General features: G+C 40.1%; 1 protein-coding gene and 1 long non-coding RNA gene across 5 annotated transcripts in view; one reads left to right on the top strand and one right to left on the bottom strand.

Annotated features, from left to right (window-relative positions):
• Positions 1-1,021: 1,021 nt before the first annotated feature.
• On the bottom strand, positions 1,022-14,802 carry LOC105860164 (uncharacterized). Its single transcript, XR_001148879.2, has 3 exons — positions 13,926-14,802; positions 9,708-9,757; positions 1,022-9,431 (listed from the first exon to the last, which is right to left on the bottom strand). It is a non-coding gene; the product is annotated as an uncharacterized LOC105860164 (long non-coding RNA).
• A 159-nt stretch (positions 14,803-14,961) lies between these two features.
• Positions 14,962-17,445, top strand: part of SGK3 (serum/glucocorticoid regulated kinase family member 3) — a 127,343-nt gene continuing 124,859 nt past the window's right edge. For all 4 annotated transcript variants that reach the window (XM_076005258.1, XM_076005257.1, XM_076005252.1 and 1 more), the window contains exon 1: positions 14,962-15,240. The gene's annotated coding sequence lies outside the window, so the exon portion shown is untranslated. The remainder of the gene's footprint in view (positions 15,241-17,445) is intronic.

Genomic DNA, 17,445 nt, shown 5'->3' with positions numbered 1-17,445 from the left:
TTTGAGTGCAAGTGTCCCATTTGTAGAGTGTCATTTGATCTTTTGGGTAGATGACCATTAGTGGAATTGTTGGATCAAATGGTAGATCCACTTGTATCGCTTTAAGGTATCTCCATATTGCTTTCCATAGAGGTTGAACTAGTTTGCAGTCCCACCAGCAGTGTCAGAGTGTTCCTATCTCTCCACATCCATGCCAACATTTATTGTTTGGGGACTTTTTGATAAAGGCCATTCTTCCTGGAGATAAGGGGTATCTCATTGCAGTTTTGATTTGCATTTCCCTGATGATTAGAGATGTTGAGCATTTTTTCATATGTTTGTTGGCCATTATTCTGTCTTCTTTAAAAAAGTTTCTGTTCATGTCCTTTGCCCACTTTTTGATAGGGTTGTTTGATTTTTTCTTGCTGATTTTCGTGAGTTCTAAGTAGATTCTAGTTATTAGCCCCTTATCAAATGTGTAGGATGGGAAAATTTTCTCCCATTCTATAGGTTGTCTGTTTGCTTTCATGACTGTTTCCTTGGCTGTGCAGAAGGGGTTTTTTTTGTTTTTTTTTTTATTTTTTTTTATTTGGGCATATTATGGGGGTACAGATTTTAAGGTTTCAATAAATGCCTTTTCCCCCCCTCCCCCCACAAGTCTGAGTTTCCAGCATGACCATCCCCCTGTGCAGAAGTTTTTGTTTGTTTGTTTGTTTGTTTTTTTTCTTATTTTTTCTATTATTTCTATTTCTGTTAGTGTGCAGAAGTTTTTTAGTTTGATCAGGTCTTATTTATTTATTTTTGTTGCTGCTGTGATTGCCTTTGGGGTCTTCTTCATAAATGTTTTGCCTAGGCTAATGTCTAGGAGAGTGTTACCAACATTTTCCTCTAGAATTCGAATAGTTTCATACCTTAGGTTTAAGTCTGTTACCCAGCATGAGTTGATTTTTGTGAGAGGTGAAAGGTGTGGATCCTGCTTCAGCCTTCTACAAGTGGCTATCCAGTTTTCCCAGCACCATTTATTGAATAAGGTTTCTTTTCCCCAGAGAATGTTTTTGTCTGCTTTGTCGAAGATTAGATGGCTATGTGAGGATGGTTTTATATCAGGGTTCTCAGTTCTATTCCACTGGTCAATACAGAAGCCACTTTTTCCTACCCTGCATAATGTCCTCTAGCAAGCTAAATTCTTCAAAAATTAGCCCCAAGATTGGCAAAGCTAGTTCCAGCTAAGGGCTTTCTTCTAAATCCTAATTTCCAGCCTCAGTATCTGCCTCTTCCCTACATGATGGACACAGGCGTGTCAGGCTTATTCTGGGAAGGTGGCATTGCCTACCTCTAGGGTTATAGCTTTACCCTATTGTTGGGAGACTGTTATCTGTGGGTCTCTCTGTCTCTGCATGTCTTGCTAAGTATGTCAAGAATGCAAGACCTTGACTGCTTGTATTACTTATCTGTTACTGCATAACAATTACCCCAAAGCATAGAGGCTTAAAACAACAAACATTTATTTTCTGACAGTCTTTGTGGGTTGGGAATCTGCATACAGTTTAGCTGGGTGCCTCTGGCTCAGGGTCTCTCACAGAGCTATGGTCAAAGTGTGGGCTGAGGCTGATGTCACCTCAAGACTCAGGACAATCTGCTTCCAAGCTCACTCAGGTGGCTCTTGGTGGGCTGCAGGTCATTGCTGGCTGTTGGCTGGAGACGTCTGTTCCTTGCTGTGCAGGTTCATCCCTATGGTAGCTGCTGGCAACACAGAGACTGTCTTCCCTCAGAGTGAGCGAGTGAGAAAACATGAGAAGATGCCCAAGACCGAAGCCATAGTCTTTTTATAACTTCATCTCTGAAGCAACATCCTATCACTTGTGCTGTAGTCAATTAGTTAGAAGTAAGTCCATAGGTTTAGCCCACAGTGAATTGGAGGAATTACACAAAGGAGTGAGTACCAGAGGCAAGAGCCAGGAAGGGCCATCTTAAAAGCTTTCTGCCACACCATTCTTTAAACCATTTTTCACAGGGTTGCGTTTGCAGTGAGTAAGCTTGAGGGATGAGGTAACTAGCATCTCCCTCTGGGATAAAGGGCAGGCTAAGTCTGCTGTTTGCTGTAAAGGAAGTGGGTTTCCCAAACTCATTATTCCCCAGTTGCTCCGTAAACCTGCTGTCTGAGCCTTCATTTCACCCCAGTGGAACTTGGGGGCAAGAGGAACTGGTACAAACATGCTGATGTTCATGTTTTGTTTTGTTTGCCATGCTGTGAATAATAAAGTTCTTTTTCCCTGACTCAGATGTCTCGCGTCTTCTTCCAGCATGCATGAAAACAGTAACAGGCTACCTTGTTGGCGTGTAAGTAGGATAAAATAAAATTGCAATCCAGACAATTAGGCTCAACAGGACAACCTCATCAGAATTGTGTACAGCCCTGTGAGACCATGTCCATGTTATTCATTTAACAAACATTTCTGTGCCAGATGTTATTCTAATAATTTATAGATTTAAACTCGTTTAATCCATGAAGTAAGTACTATTAAAAGTCCCTGTTTTACTGAGGGGGAAGAAGAGACACAAAGATGTTAAGTAACTTGCCTCAAGCCATGCAGTTCATAAGTGTCAGAGCACCATTACTCAAACAGAGCAAATACCAACCATCTGGCTACAGAGCCATTAACTCACTAGATCATACTAGCTGTTGAAGGTTGCCCTCCATTGGGGCAAAGAGAAGATGAGGGAGATGATGAAATAGAGAGTTAATTCCTCAAAACATTTGTTAAGAACATCAATTTAGAGCCTTTTATGCCTACATCATAATGTTATAGTTTTTATTGTTTTATTGTGTTTTTGAAGGATAAACTCTTTTGGTCATATTGATATACGCTTTGATTCACTGTACTATATTTGGCTTCTTAGGGTTTGATTGTGAGAATTTGCATCTATATTCAGACTGCATATGCAAAAATGCTTTGTCCACAAAAATCCTGCACATGAATGTTTATGGCAGCTTTATTCATAATTGCCAAAACTTAGAAGCAGCCAAGATGTTCTCCAGTAGATGCATGGATAAACTGTGGTACATCCATACAATGGAATATATTTTAGTGCTCGAAAGAAATGAACTATCAAGCCATGAGAAGACGGAGGGGGGTAAGTGAAAGAAGCCAATGTGAGAAGACTAGATACTGTATGATCCCAACTACATGACATTCTTTTGTTTTTGTTTTTTTTTGAGACAGAGTCTCACTTTGTTGCCCAGGCTAGAGTGAGTGCCGTGGCATCAGCCTAGCTCACAGCAACCTCAATCTCCTGGGCTCAAGCAATCCTTCTGCCTCAGCCTCCCAAGTAGCTGGGACTACAGGCATGCGCCACCATGCCTGGCTAATTTTTTGTGTATATATATTTTTAGTTGGTCAATTAATTTCATTCTATTTTTGGTAGAGACGGGGTCTCACTCAGGCTGGTTTTGAACTCCTGACCTCGAGCAATCTGCCGGCCTCAGCCTCCCAGAGTGCTAGGATTACAGGCGTGAACCACCACACCCGGCCTTACATGACATTCTAGAAAAGCCAAATCTATGGGGGGAATGAGTAGGCAAAGAATACAGGATTTTTAGGGCTGTGAAATTATTCTGTATGATATTAGAATAGTGGATGGATGTCACTATATATTTGTCAAAGCCAACAGAATGTACAACACCAAGAGAGAACCCTAATGTAAACCATAGACTTTGGATGCTAAGGATGTTTCAGTGTAGGTTCATCAATTGCAACAAATATACCACTTGCGCATGGTTGTTGATGATGGGAGAGACTGTGCACATGTGCAGGCAAGGAGTATAATGAGAAATGTCTATACCTTCTCAGTTTCGCTGTGGACCTACAACTGCTCAAAAAAAAAAATAAAGTCTAATTTTTAAAATGCTTTGAAACTTGAAATGTACTTTAAAATGTAAAATACTATTAATAGTGTGATTGTGCATAAAAAGTTTTTGTTAAACCTCACTCCCTACCTGTTCAAATCCTCTGTGCCTCGGTCTTTGAAATGGCATGGCCCCTACCTGGGCTCTCTTCCTTTGCTCCATTGTCCTTCTCTTAAACCTTCCTGACCCAGGTTCAATCCAGCTGTCTGCCCCTCCGTGGCTGGATCAGGGCTGCAGAGCTTTGCTGGAGAAAAATCACCATGGTGAAGATGATGCACTCTATACAACTCACCGTGTCCTACATCGACTCGTCCTTCAGTGTTTCCTCCAATTATTTCTGTGTTTCTCAAATCAAAGCTTTCTACTTCAAATGTGTATAAATTCCATTTTCATTTTCTTTCTTTGATATTGCACTATTTTGAATAAATATTTTCAAAGCCGTGTACTGTTTCTTCCCACTCTACAGATAATTATGTCAACTTTTTTGCATATACATAAAATTGGATTCACGTTATTAAGCTGCTTTCTATTAAAATAATATAATCTGGTTCCTAATTATTACATATAGAAATACATCAGATAAGCATACCTATCAATGAAGGTTTGCCAAAAAGTGCTTATGCATTAACAAAGAGAAGAAGAAAAAATAACAGGTGTCTTAATATGTTTACAGTTCCTTTATTATTGGTTAGACAGGTCTCTTTAAGAAGATTCTGTGGAAAAGTTGAGTCATAGTCCCTTCTCTGAGCTGCCTCAAAGCCCTAGAAGAAGACTCCCTTGTCCTTAGAGTAGGCACCTTCTCCACTCATTGAGCTCAATCAAACCGTGATCCAATCTTTCCACATCTTTTTTTGGCATGACGACAGACCATTCCCTGGGTCAGTGTGGATTCTCACAGTCTACACTGGTGGTCTCAAATTGGCAGCCCATGGGGCAGCTTTGCTTATAGATACGGTTTATTTGGCCTGTGCAGTGTTCTAAGAACATGTGAATTAGTTCCTAGCATTTTGAAATTATGCCATTTCACGTAAAAACTGTATATTTCTAGCTTTTATTAGAAAATTAACAGATCTGGTAACACTGGATCTCTGATCTACATAGCAACAAGCAAATGGTAACTGCTGTCAACTGTTCCCTTTAGCCAGGGCAGGAACTTTGTGGTTTATGCACAGTCCCTACCACATGCTATAGTCACTGAGACTGATGTCAGTTACCATTTGTCATCTCGCTTTCACCTCTGCTGACACTCAGCATCTGTCGTACCCCTCCCAGGTACTTTAGGCATGAGTTTGTAAGCTCTTCTATACCTGGTCCTGGCGTCTTTCATCCAGCAACCCCTCATTGACATCAGAGGCTCCGTGGTGCACTAGAAATATCACACATAGGCTTCAAATCAGATGGACTCAGCTCTGCCACTTTCCTTGTGTGTGACCTGGCTAAAGTTACTTTGCCTCTTTGAACTTCTGTTTCCTTATCTGTAAAATGGTGATAATGATGGGGTATAAGGATTAAAGACAATAATGTACATAATGTGCCTCAGATAGAGCCAAGAAGAGGCAGGAAACACTCGGTGCGTGTGGCCTGACTCCTTTGATAACCCCTGTCCTCACCTCTCAGGCCTAGCAACAATCAACTGGTGGTGACTAACAAACAGGGCCTCTCCTGTCAGTCTCAGGCATTGTCAGCTCATAACCAATTTGTATGATACTCTCGGGGGTCTAGACACAAAAAATAAAAAAAAAAAACTAACCTTACATAAATAAAATTTATTTTTTGTGATTGTCAGCTGCCATCATCAAGAAACCATAATGGGTTAAGCTGTTTGTAAGTCAACAGCACTTCCGTTGCTTGGAGAATGATCTCATAATAGGGTAAATCAAATGCTTGCAATTAGTTATAAGAAAGAAAACAAAAATGAAAATGTTTATGAGTTAGCATAGTTTCCAAAACTGGCAAAAATTTTAAGACATGATTTTCCATATGCCTGCACTTGCTTGTATCTTTTGAAAGGCTCTTGATCTATCTATACATGCAATTTGTTTTCCATTTGCTACTGTAATAAATCGCCACAAACAGAGGCTTAAAACAACACAGATTTATTGTCTTACAATTCTGAAGGTCACAAGTTTAACATGGGTGTCAATAGGCTAAAAAGGGGGTTGGCAGAGCTGTTCCTTTTTTGGAGGCTCTAGGAGTGAATCCGTCACCTTGTCTTTTCCAGGTTCAAGAAGCCACCCTTATTCCTTGACTTGTGGCCTAGTTCTCCCCCTTCAAAGCCTTCAATATGGCACCTCTCTGACCATTCTTCCATAGTCAGATCTCTTTCTTGGACTCTTTTCAAGGGGACTCTTTTGGCTCCCTCTTCGACTTCTAAAGAACCCTGTGATTACACTGGATCCACCAGGGATATTCTCTCCATCTTCAGGTCAGCTGATTAGCAAACTTAGTTCTATCTGTGACCTTAATTCTTTGCCAGGTAATGTAACACATTCACAGGACTAGAATGTGGACATCTTTGGGAGAGCCATCAATTTTCCCAAAATAATGGCATATATATTTTATATAAGTAATTTATACAACAGTCCCCCTTATCCACAAGGGACATGTTTCAAGACCCTCAGTGGATGCCTAAAACTTTGGATAATACCAAACCCTATGTATACCATGTTTTTTCCTATACTATCACATTGTAGAGAGCGGGTAGTGTACACAGCATGGACACACTGGAGAAAGGAATGAGTCACATTCTGGGCAGGACAGAGTGGGATGGAACAAAATTTCATCATGCTTCTCAGAATGGTGTGCAATTTAAAACTTATGAATTGTTTATTTCTGGAATTTTCCACTTAATATTTTTGGGCCACAGTTCACTCTGGGTAACTGAAACTGTGGAAAGCAAAACTACGGATAAGGGTGACTACTGTATAATATATATATAATTTTAAATTTTACCATGAATTATGTTCTTACCATGTGTTTACCTCACTTAATCCTCACAACAAGCTTATGAAGTAAGAGCTACTTTTACAAATAAGACTGAGGCTAGGGAAGTCAAAAAACATGTCTGGGTCCAGGGCAGGTAAGCAGCAGAGTGAGATTGAAACCCATGGCTGTTTAAAGCCATGTACTTAGTCACTAGGCTATATTAAAATTTGTTCAAATTGTATTTTTCTTTATATGTTCCAAGAAGAGGATTATTGTAGCAAAGATTGGATTTTTTTGTGTGTGTGGGACGGATAGCTCATGGATCCATTAAGATTCAAATAAACATATTGTCTCTCTGAGTAACAAAATTGCCTTAATGTGCTGCTTATATTTTTTTGAATTGAATTTTGTATTATCAATTGAATTTTGGTAACTACTACATTTATTCTATGCCCAAAGTTTCTGTATTGTTAGTACCACTTACCTTTAGAAAGCCAAACAGGTATAAGAAGTTCCTCTGAAGGCTGTGAGTTTTTATTTTACTTATTTGCAGGGTTTAAAAGCAAACAAGACCCATGCAGTCCAGTCTCTTGCCTTAAATACCTCAAATCACCACTTTTTCACTGCTATTTAGGGAGAAGTAGAGGATTCCATTTTAGGCATAGAGAATTTTTATTTCTATCATCTTAGTTTTCAGCAGTATTTTCCTCTACCTGTTTTTCAGATGATTGTTTTTCAGTGCAAATAAGTAGCAATGAAACACAATTTATCCCAGTCATGGGTTGAAATTAGAAGTAATGAGATGAAATCTGAAAGAAGTGGTTACATCAAATAAAATGTCTGTAAAACTTTCAAATAATATGGTACCAAGCCAGAAGAAACATGGTGCAAGGCAGAAGTGATATGATAGAAATGTAGTGCACTGAGAAATATACTCAATAGTAGAAGCAATCCACATGGCATGAGGAAAAAAATTAAGGTGCTTTTCTCATTTTCTCATATTATATCAAAGATAAAATCCCCTTGAAAGCACAGAGCATCTTTGTACCTTGTATCTTTTCTCTGTCTTAACATAGCGCTTTGCAGAGGAAATGTTTGTCGAATCAGTGATATTAATATTTATATTCACATAATTGGCATAAAAGCACCTTGAAGATACCTGGAAGAGAAAATAAGTCATAAACAGTTCATTTAAACCATATCAAAACTAAATGGGTATTCAAGTGACCGGACTCAAATTCAGATCCCAATCCATAGCGGATCATTACCTATTTAAAGGTCTGGGAGTAGAGTCAGGGGAAGGAGCTGAGAAACAGGTGATTTTGTAGAGTTTGGTTGTGGAATAGTTCCTTAATATGTGTTTCATAAATGATAGATAGTACTGCTGGAGGGTGGTGATTATATTTTAAATTTCTGCCTGTTTGAGCCTAGCACAGTACCTGGCACACAATAGGTACACAACAAATAAGTATTGAATGAAGGAAGAGAACAAAAGACATTATATTCTTAGATGACAATCAACCAAGGAATAGGGATGTGGAAGATAATTAACATCATGCTTTTGGAATATGCAAAATATCCGTCCTTTAAAATGTTTCACAAATATAAAATATTTAAAATAACTGAATGGTATTTTATTAAGTAAAAAAGTCTTTTGCCTTCACTTGATGCTTTATTACCTGATACATTTCAAAAGAAATGTACACTTAAAGGAAATGGAGGGAAAGAAATTACTCTCTCACTCATTGCTAAAACTTTACCTTAAGGACAGTGTGTGTGTGTGTGTGTGTGTGTGTGTGTGTGTATGTGTGTGTGTTTAATATTCACTATGTAGCATACTACCCACATACATTATAACAGAAAAGGTAGGGAAATCTGGGTCACTTGTACTATATTTTTGTCAGAAGAAAAATGCATAATCTTGATAGTTAAATATTCTTTTAAGTAATAACAATTTGAGCTTATATAATACCTATTTTGCGATTTTCATATATGTATGGGTGTATGTGTGTGTGTGTGTGTATAAACTCATTCATCCTCAGAACAACTCAGTGGAGAAGATACTATCATTATCTCCATTTTACAGATGAGGAAACTGATCCCCCAGGGATGTTAAACTTTCCCAGGACTACACAGCTGGTGATAGCAGTACTATGGTCAGAATCTAGGCAATGTGTCCAGAGTCTGTGCTTTTAACCACCAGTATTGGGAATATTTTGCCAGAAGACAAAGTTTTCAAAATCACTTCCCTGTCAGTAAAAGGTATTCCATAGATTCTATTGAAAAGATTTTGTTTTTACAAAATCAACCACATCAGTGACCTCCTCTACTACCCAGAACTGCAATAAACTGGTTGTGGATGAAGGAGGGCACCCAGGCACCCCCTTCAAGCTGTGGAAAACGCAACCTCCTCAGGTCACCTCACACACCACACTCAAGACGTGACTGACAAAGGATTATATGAACACGCCAATGTCAACATTATGTTGAATGACGGAATTAGTATCTTCCTTACCTTGTAAAGAAAATAAATAGACACTGCAATGTTTTCTTTCTGAACCGTAGTAGATGGTCTTGAGCACCCCTAGCACGCGCACCCTCCACTTCCGATGTCATTTGCCTTAGCAAATATGAAGAAATTAAAAATCACCCGGGAGAAACACAGTTTCAGCAAAACAGGTGCAGAGGAATTCAACAGGGTAATCAAAACAATTCTTTAAATATAATTTGAGAAATAAAAGGAGGCTGAGTTCAGATTTTAAAATCTGATAATGATGAAATGTATTCTTTTTTGGAAGTGTCATTTTAAATGTAAGACTAATACTACGTTGCATTATAGAATGTGAATTGAAGACCTGTGAGAGAACACGCTCACCATACTAAGGTAAGGACTTACCAGATCCTTTATGGAATTCCATGTTTCATACTAGGCACCTCCTAGAAAATCTAAAGAAGAATGTGGAGAATTTGGAAAAAATCTGTAAGAGAGTCATACACACACACACACACACACACACACACACAGAAGTGTGAGAAAAAGTTAAAAGAACTGGGGTTGTTTACCCTAGAAAACCCAGGGGAATTTAAAGAGTCTTCCGGTATATAAAGAGTTATAATCCCTTAAGGTCTACTTAAGCCTTTGACAACATCTGGTTGGGCCAGACACAGATTCCTTAGAGAATTATTTGAGGAAATAACAGCAATGCACCTCTTCAAGCCCGGAGCTATTAAGCCTTTGCATTTGAAATAGGTTCAATCATTAATTGTACATAATTGACAGTAAATAACTGAGTCACCAAATGAACAGTGTTTAAGAAAAGCTATTATTCCTCACTGATAAGCAACTAAAATAATAGTTATCTTCAAAGTCTACCTAGCAGGTTTGAGCTCAAAGGCTTAACATGATTCTTTGAACATAGAAACTGCTGACATGACATACGTAAATAAGTATTGTCAACTATTAACAGATGTAGTTTATGTATGTAATGTATTATCCAAACGAGATACAGAAAAAAAAAGAGAGAGAGAGAGAAAATGAGAGAAAGAAAAAAGGAGCAATTTATATTTTACTCCTGATACTCATAATCACTAGACTGGAAAACAATGAGATTTCCCTAATAGGGAAGTGTTATATAATAGTGCTACTTCAGATAAGTAATGGTCTTAGGGAAATTTAAAGTAATTTCTAGCTACTCCTTATCAAAAAGCTGATGCTAGCAGTTTAAGGTTCAGATCTCCTAACACTTCCCCTTGGTTTTTCTCATGAGTCTAATAAAGAAAGTGAGAAAGTCTTGTGATCTGACAAGTCTTATATTTGATTCTAATGTAGTTTGCTTTAAAATAGAGTTTTCCTTTTATTATAAAACACACCTCAGCTTCAGGTGTTTCAGTTTTGAGTCTGAACTTGGCTAATTTGGCCCAAAAATGAGCTTTAGGCCTCCCACTGGTACCCCCAACAAAAAAATGAGCAGACACTAAACCATTTTCCAGATCAAAGAAACATATTAATTCTGCTCTGTGCTAAGGAGGTATTAATTGGTCTCCATTTCAGTTCCCATAAGTATCTGAGTTTTTCTAACTATATCTTGGCTTGTGTTGTGTTTATTTAGATTGTTTTCCTCAGAAAATTTAATTCTTTTTAATTACAGAATATGGAAGGTTAGGATTATGTCTTAAACTATCTTCCCCACAAAAACGGTTTTGTTTTATTTGAAGTTGTGATATGCTGTGATTGGTGTATCAGCTGATTAACACAGCTGGAAACTATAGCAACAATCATGATGTCTGAACCACTTAAGCAGGCAAGTCTATAGAATGAAGGAACAGGTGCTCTGAAAGCAATGCAAAAATATGAATCAAAGCCATTTTTTGCTTTTGTAACCATGCAGTTGGTAGCATTATTCTTACCTCTCTAGACTTGACATTGCATCTGCTATAAAACACAAATATGCTGAATATTGGCTCTCACTTCCTTAACCAGTCAATTTGTGAATAGAAGTCATTAAGGTCCTGTGATTGCTATTTATCAATTTTTCTCCCTAACAGAAGTGATAGTTCTTGTATTGCTATGCACCTCACCTCTTCCATGGTTACAATAAAAAAAAAAAAAAACTACAAATAATAGAGGGCTTTATTAAGATATACAAAAAGCAATGATGCTTCCGTATCAGGCACCATTTTAGAGAAAAGTTTTCCATTGTGAATGGTGGAGGATGAAAACCAAGCACTCTTTTCATTGAAATATAGTATCTAAAAAAAATGTTGTATTACCTGGTTAGGTAGTTGGGCTTTTTTTTGATGTTTAGGTCAACAGTTTACATTACTGTCAGTCCAATTTTCCAAAATTCTGAATGTCACTATGTCTTAGTATTTCTTTTTTTTTTTTTTTTTTTTTTTTTTTTGAGACAGAGTCTCACTTTGTTGTCCAGGCTAGAGTGAGTGCCGTGGCGTCAGCCTAGCTCACAGCAACCTCAAACTCCTGGGCTTGAGTGATCCTTCTGCCTCAGCCTCCCGAGTAGCTGGACTACAGGCATGCGCCACCATGCCCGGCTAATTTTTTTTATATATATATCAGTTGGCCAATTAATTTCTTTCTATTTATAGTAGAGACGGGGTCTCGCTCTTGCTCAGGCTGGTTTTGAACTCCTGACCTTGAGCAATCCGCCCGCCTCGGCCTCCCAAGAGCTAGGATTACAGGCGTGAGCCACAGCGCCCGGCCTGTCTTAGTATTTCTTTTATGTTTTTTTTTCCTGTTACTTTTAGGACTTCTATTTTTAATAAGCCTCTAAAATGTGGCCATTTAAATACTATTACAAGTGAAATATATGTAATATTGGTATTGCTATCTGTTTTAGAGCTCATAATGATGATGACGATGATAGTCAATTGATATTATGTTCCCAGCATTCTACTAAGTTCTTTTGATCCTCATAGCAATTTCATGAGATAAGCATTATCATTTATCTCTGCTTTACTGAGGAGGAAAAAACATTATTATCATCTTCACATTACTGATGAAACCAGTGCTCAGAGAGGCAAAATATTTTGCCCACAGTACAAAAGTAGCAAAGCCAGATGTTACACCTAGGTGTGTCCAATTCCAAAGCTTGTGTTCATAATCTCTGCACTGTGGATAAAACACATGAAAAAAATATTTGTCCTACCTGAATGAACAGAATCATATTTCCAAACAATAAATTGGGACCCATAGTCTGACAAAAAAACTTTTCTTATTTTTAAAATGTATTTACATGAAACCCTTTATAAAGGCATATCAGCCTGACATTTCAAAATGTGATCAGCCTTAAAGTGTACCCTTAAAATTAATTTTAAATGAAAAATTCCTTAGTAGTTGGTGAATATATTTACCTCCCGTAGTTTTCTAAGAAAACTATCAAGCTATTAAGTTGCAGCTCTCAGATTATAAAGGCAAAATACCCAACCCCTTGTCAGTTGAATGTAGTTCATTCCCTTTCTTGTCTTAGAATGTTTGTGGGGTGCTGGATAAGTGCCTCATGCCTATAATCCCAGCACTTTGGGAGGCCAAGACAGGAGGATTGCCTTAGGCCAGGAGTTTGAGATCAGCCTGGGCAACACAGTGAGACACTGACTCTGCAAAAACATTTTTAAAAATTGGCCAGGTGTGGTGTTGTGTGTCTGTAGTTCTAGCTACTCAAGAGACTGAGCCAGGAGGATCGCTTGAGCCTAGGAATTGGAAGCTGCAGTGAGCTGTGATCAAGGCAGAGCACTCCCGTCAGGGCTACAAAGTGAGACCCTGTCTCTAAAAAGAAAAAAAGTTTGTGGAGGTGGTCTTTGTGTGTGTGTGCATCTGTTCTTCATAGCAGAAAGATAAATTTATCCTGGAAATGTAATGGTTCCCAGATGTATGTTTGTTTGTTTTTAAAAAAGTTGAAATGTGTTGATAGCCAGGTATTTGTGTCTAAAATGAGAATGATGTCATTCCACTTAGAGTTTATTGACATAGTTTATTTCCTTTGTCTGAGAAAATTTTCAGACAAATATGGCTCTAATTAAGAGACACTGATCACTTGTTGATTTTGTTACAATGGAGGAACTTCTCTAGCTTCTCTTGTGTGTCCACACAGTGAAAACATATAAAGAACTACTGGCAATGTGTTGATGTGTATCTACTGTAGTCTTTTTTTTTTTTTTTTTTTGAGACAGAGTCTTGCTGTGTCGCCCTGGGTAGAGTGCACTGGCATCATCATAGTTCACTGCAGCCTCAAACTCCTGGGCTCAAGTGATCCTCTTGCCTCAGCCTCCTGAGTAGCTGGGACTACAGGTGGATGTCACAATGCTTGGCTAATTTTTCTATTTTTAGTAGAGATGGGGTTTTGCTCTTTCTCAGGCTTGTCACAAACTCCTGAGCTCAAGCAATCTTCCTATCTCAGCCACCCAGAGTGCTAGGATTACAGACTTGAGCCACTGTGCCAGGCCCTACTGTAGTCTTACACCCATTTCCAATGCCACCAAAAATCACTGTTTAGAAAGTTCTGTAGGTTTATTGAAATATAAAAAGTATTTGGATTCATAATTCATTTTCTTTAAGAAAGAAAATCTTGTAGTTATTGACATTAAAAGTGAATATTCTTACCTTTCCTTGTGGAGCTAAATCTTGGAAGATCATTTTAAAATATGAGGAAATGTCCTCTGAATTTAGGGAAGTCACACATAGATCCTAGTTCCTTTAATTACCTTTGGCAGTTTTTTTTTTATAGATCTGTGGCAAATTCTCCGGAATCATATGATTTGAAGTAAAGATCATTGTCTCAAAATCTGAAGCATGATATGCACACAGGAATCTTTAGTTGTTTGAGTCTATTTTCAAGTGATATCTGATAAAACCTAAATTATAGTGGCATTGTAGGACAAAAAAAACCCCACTCTATTTCAAAATCTTAGTCATTTTACTCCACATTCATTGAATCATGTAATTCTTAGTTTGCCACTCACTTTCTATATCTCTCTTATCTGGAGACAAGATAAATAAATGGGTCTAAAATGCAGTTTCTGTAGTTAAAAAATAAGAAAGAGTAAAGAAGCTGTAAAATGTGCCCTGGGCTGACTTGGAGATTAATGGAAAAAAAAAAAAAAAGTTAGTAGATCTAAAAAGATGTGTCAAAGGAAATTCTCTGTACACAGGAACTCTCAGTTTGTGAAAGCTCTTGCCTATCTAATAAACACAAAGGTCCTACCTCTGCTGATGAAAACAAGTAGAAAACTGTTGAAATAATAAGTGAAGCATAGCTGTCCTCCTAAATTATTTGGATACTTATTTCACTTCTCTGACTTTCCAGTTTACACGGAGCCACAGGCCACCCAGGTCAATCCTGGGGGTGGGGGGGAGCTCTTATCCCTCTGGAGGTCAAGTGGTCCCGCTCCCTCCACACACCAAGGTCGTCTTCACGGCCCGCCCCGGCGCTTTGGCCCACGCAGACCTTGGGCCGCAGCGTAGCGGTCCCTATCGATCCGCTGGGCAGCGGGAAATACCCAGGAGTCTGCGCCTCTAGGCAGGATCCCGCGGTGTCCTCTTGAACTTTGCACACCGCGTGACGGGGGCAGCCCGCGCGCCGCGGCCCGGCCTTCCGCGGGGGTCCGGGGAAGAGAGGAGGGCTGGTTTCCAGGCCGGAGCGGCGGTGCGCGCCTGCAGCCCCCCGGCGGCGCCCGCTGCCCCCAGCCCCGCAGTTTCGGGCGCTCGCGCCCCTCGGCCGGAGCTGGCGCCTTCCCCGGCGCGCTGTGGGCCGCGCGGCCGGCCTCGGCCTGGCGCGCTCCGCGGGAGGAGCCGCCTGCGGCCGTGACGCGTCAGGGAGGAAACGCCGGCGCCCGGCGGCCCTGCCGGGAAGGAGGAAGCGCGAGGGCGTTGGGCCCCGCGCCCGCCCACCCAGCGGGGAGGCAGCGCCGCGGAGCCGGTAGGTGCGGGGCAGGCGGGAGGGTCGGCGCGCGCCCGGGCCGCAGTCGGAGCCCCGCGGCGGGAGGGGGCGGGAGGGGACGGGGCGGGGCGAGCGCGGCCCGGGCCTCGGCCGCTGCCTCTCCTCGGCGCGCTAACGCGGCTTTCCCGGGTCCCCCGGAAATCTCGGAGTTGATCGGCCGGGAGAAAGCAATACCTGTTCCCAGCCCCCGACTCTTGGAGAGTTTGTGTTCTTTGTTCCTTCGGGGTGAATTCGGGTCTGCTTTGAGATTCCGAAACACCCGTGTGGTGTCTGTACAGGGACACTGTGAACCCGTGCGCAGCCCCCGAGCCCAAAGAAGGGAACGCCAAGGGTGCGAGACCCCACCTGAGGTTAAAAAGTGGGTGCGGGTCACCTGCAAGGGCGAGGATGCGGACGGTGGTAGGGGTGGGGCGGACAGGAATCTTTAACCTGTTGTCAGCGGACCTAGAGTGTGAGACTTTAATGCGTTGCTACTTTTTTTAAGTTCTCCGATTTGAATCTTTTCCGTCTCTTCACGTGAATCTGTGTCTGTTAATTCTCACAGTTTTAGCATGGGTATGCACCCTCTAACTTTGAGATTTCTAGATTTTGTCATTTTTAGGCATGGTGAGTCAGAAAGATAGAAAAGATAAAGGATTAGTCTTTTGAAACTTAAAAGTCTTTCACTGAATTTTTACAGTGACTTCTGAACCATGAGTAGAATTTCAAACCAGCACAAGTTTATACAGGGTGTATTAGAGATGCAAGAGCACTACAATTTTTACATCTTGATCAAGGTGAAAAATAAAATGTCGTGTATTTTGATTCCCTCCCTTCTCACTAGGTTGAGATTTCACTCAACCAATCTGGGAAGTGTTTTATTTGTTTACTAAGCACTTAGCTAGCTCTTACTATGTGCTGGAGTCTTTCTAAGTGCTTTATAAATATTAACTCAAATTCTTAACTCAAAATGTTAAACTATAGCGGTTCTAGCAACGAAGAGGCTGTGCATACTTTAGTTCCTGGAATGTCATTGCAAGAGCTAGAAACATTAGAGGAAGTTTCAGGCATATTTTAGGACTGGGTGTGCCTTCTGGCCCCCTTGGCTACTACTCCAGTGAGACAGGCTGTCATCCCTGCATTTCCCTGAGGGAAGGGAGTCTGGAGCTCAGGGAATTCCAACAGTGCTGAGTAGGTCTCTATCAGATCTCTAGCAGCTTCTGTAAGATGGTCTCTCTCATCCGCCATTGTGCCCATCAGATAACTCTGGAAAGACCAGAACTTCCCCCTTTCTTCAGCTGCCACTGCATCATGCCTAATTTTGTTTTTAAAAGTAGCTTCATTCCTAATCTGTTCCACATTATTCATATGACATAGCTTAGATTTGAGCGTCAGATTGAACTTGAGTTGTACTATGAAATAGAACATTTTTATTTGTACATATCAACATAAAAAAATGTTTTGTAAATGTACTGCAGTTTGCTCTTGGTAACACTGAATTGGTAGGTCAGCCTTGTAGGTGTCCATTTTGTGATCTGCAGATACATAGAGAGAATATTTTTTAAGAATAAAGTACCCTCTACAAATGAGCATCTTGGCTGGATGCCCAGAATGGTAGAGACCTGACATGGTGAATAAGGTAGACATGATTTTGTTGTGATGATGATGGATGTAATGTCAAAATCTGCACATCATAGTAGCTTTCTCCCTCCCTCTGTCCTTTTTTCCCTCTCTCCATCCTTTTTCTCTCTCTCATATATTTAAATTTCCAGGCAGATGATTAAATGAGCTGACAAGTCTTATTTAATAGGATATGGGTGTCTCTTGAAGCAGGAATGCACATGTTCCTCTGATGTAATTTGTGGCACAACAGACATTTTCATGATTTACAAGTTGCTTCCAAACATATTCATTTGTTCTTCAGAGAGACCTTCTGAGGTTGATCTCAACCCTTTTTTAATCCCATCTTTACATATGAAGAAACTGAAGCATAGAAATATTAAAGTGCTTTAGCCACGATTGCAAAGCAGATGAGAGGCAGGGCTTGAATAGAGAGTATGAGTGGGGTCGTGCCTGGCACGTGCATCCTTGTAACAGACATTTGAGGAATGAATAACTCCAAATGACTTCAGATATCTTGCTCTTTCAAAACATGTCTCTCAAAATACCATAGTAATCGATTTATGCCTAAGAGATTTCCAGGCC

This window comes from Microcebus murinus, chromosome 7 (assembly GCF_040939455.1).
Source record: "Microcebus murinus isolate Inina chromosome 7, M.murinus_Inina_mat1.0, whole genome shotgun sequence".
NCBI classification, from domain to species: Eukaryota; Metazoa; Chordata; class Mammalia; order Primates; family Cheirogaleidae; genus Microcebus; species Microcebus murinus.
Note: the sequence above shows the minus strand (reverse complement) of the source record. Positions and strands in the feature narration are given on the sequence as shown.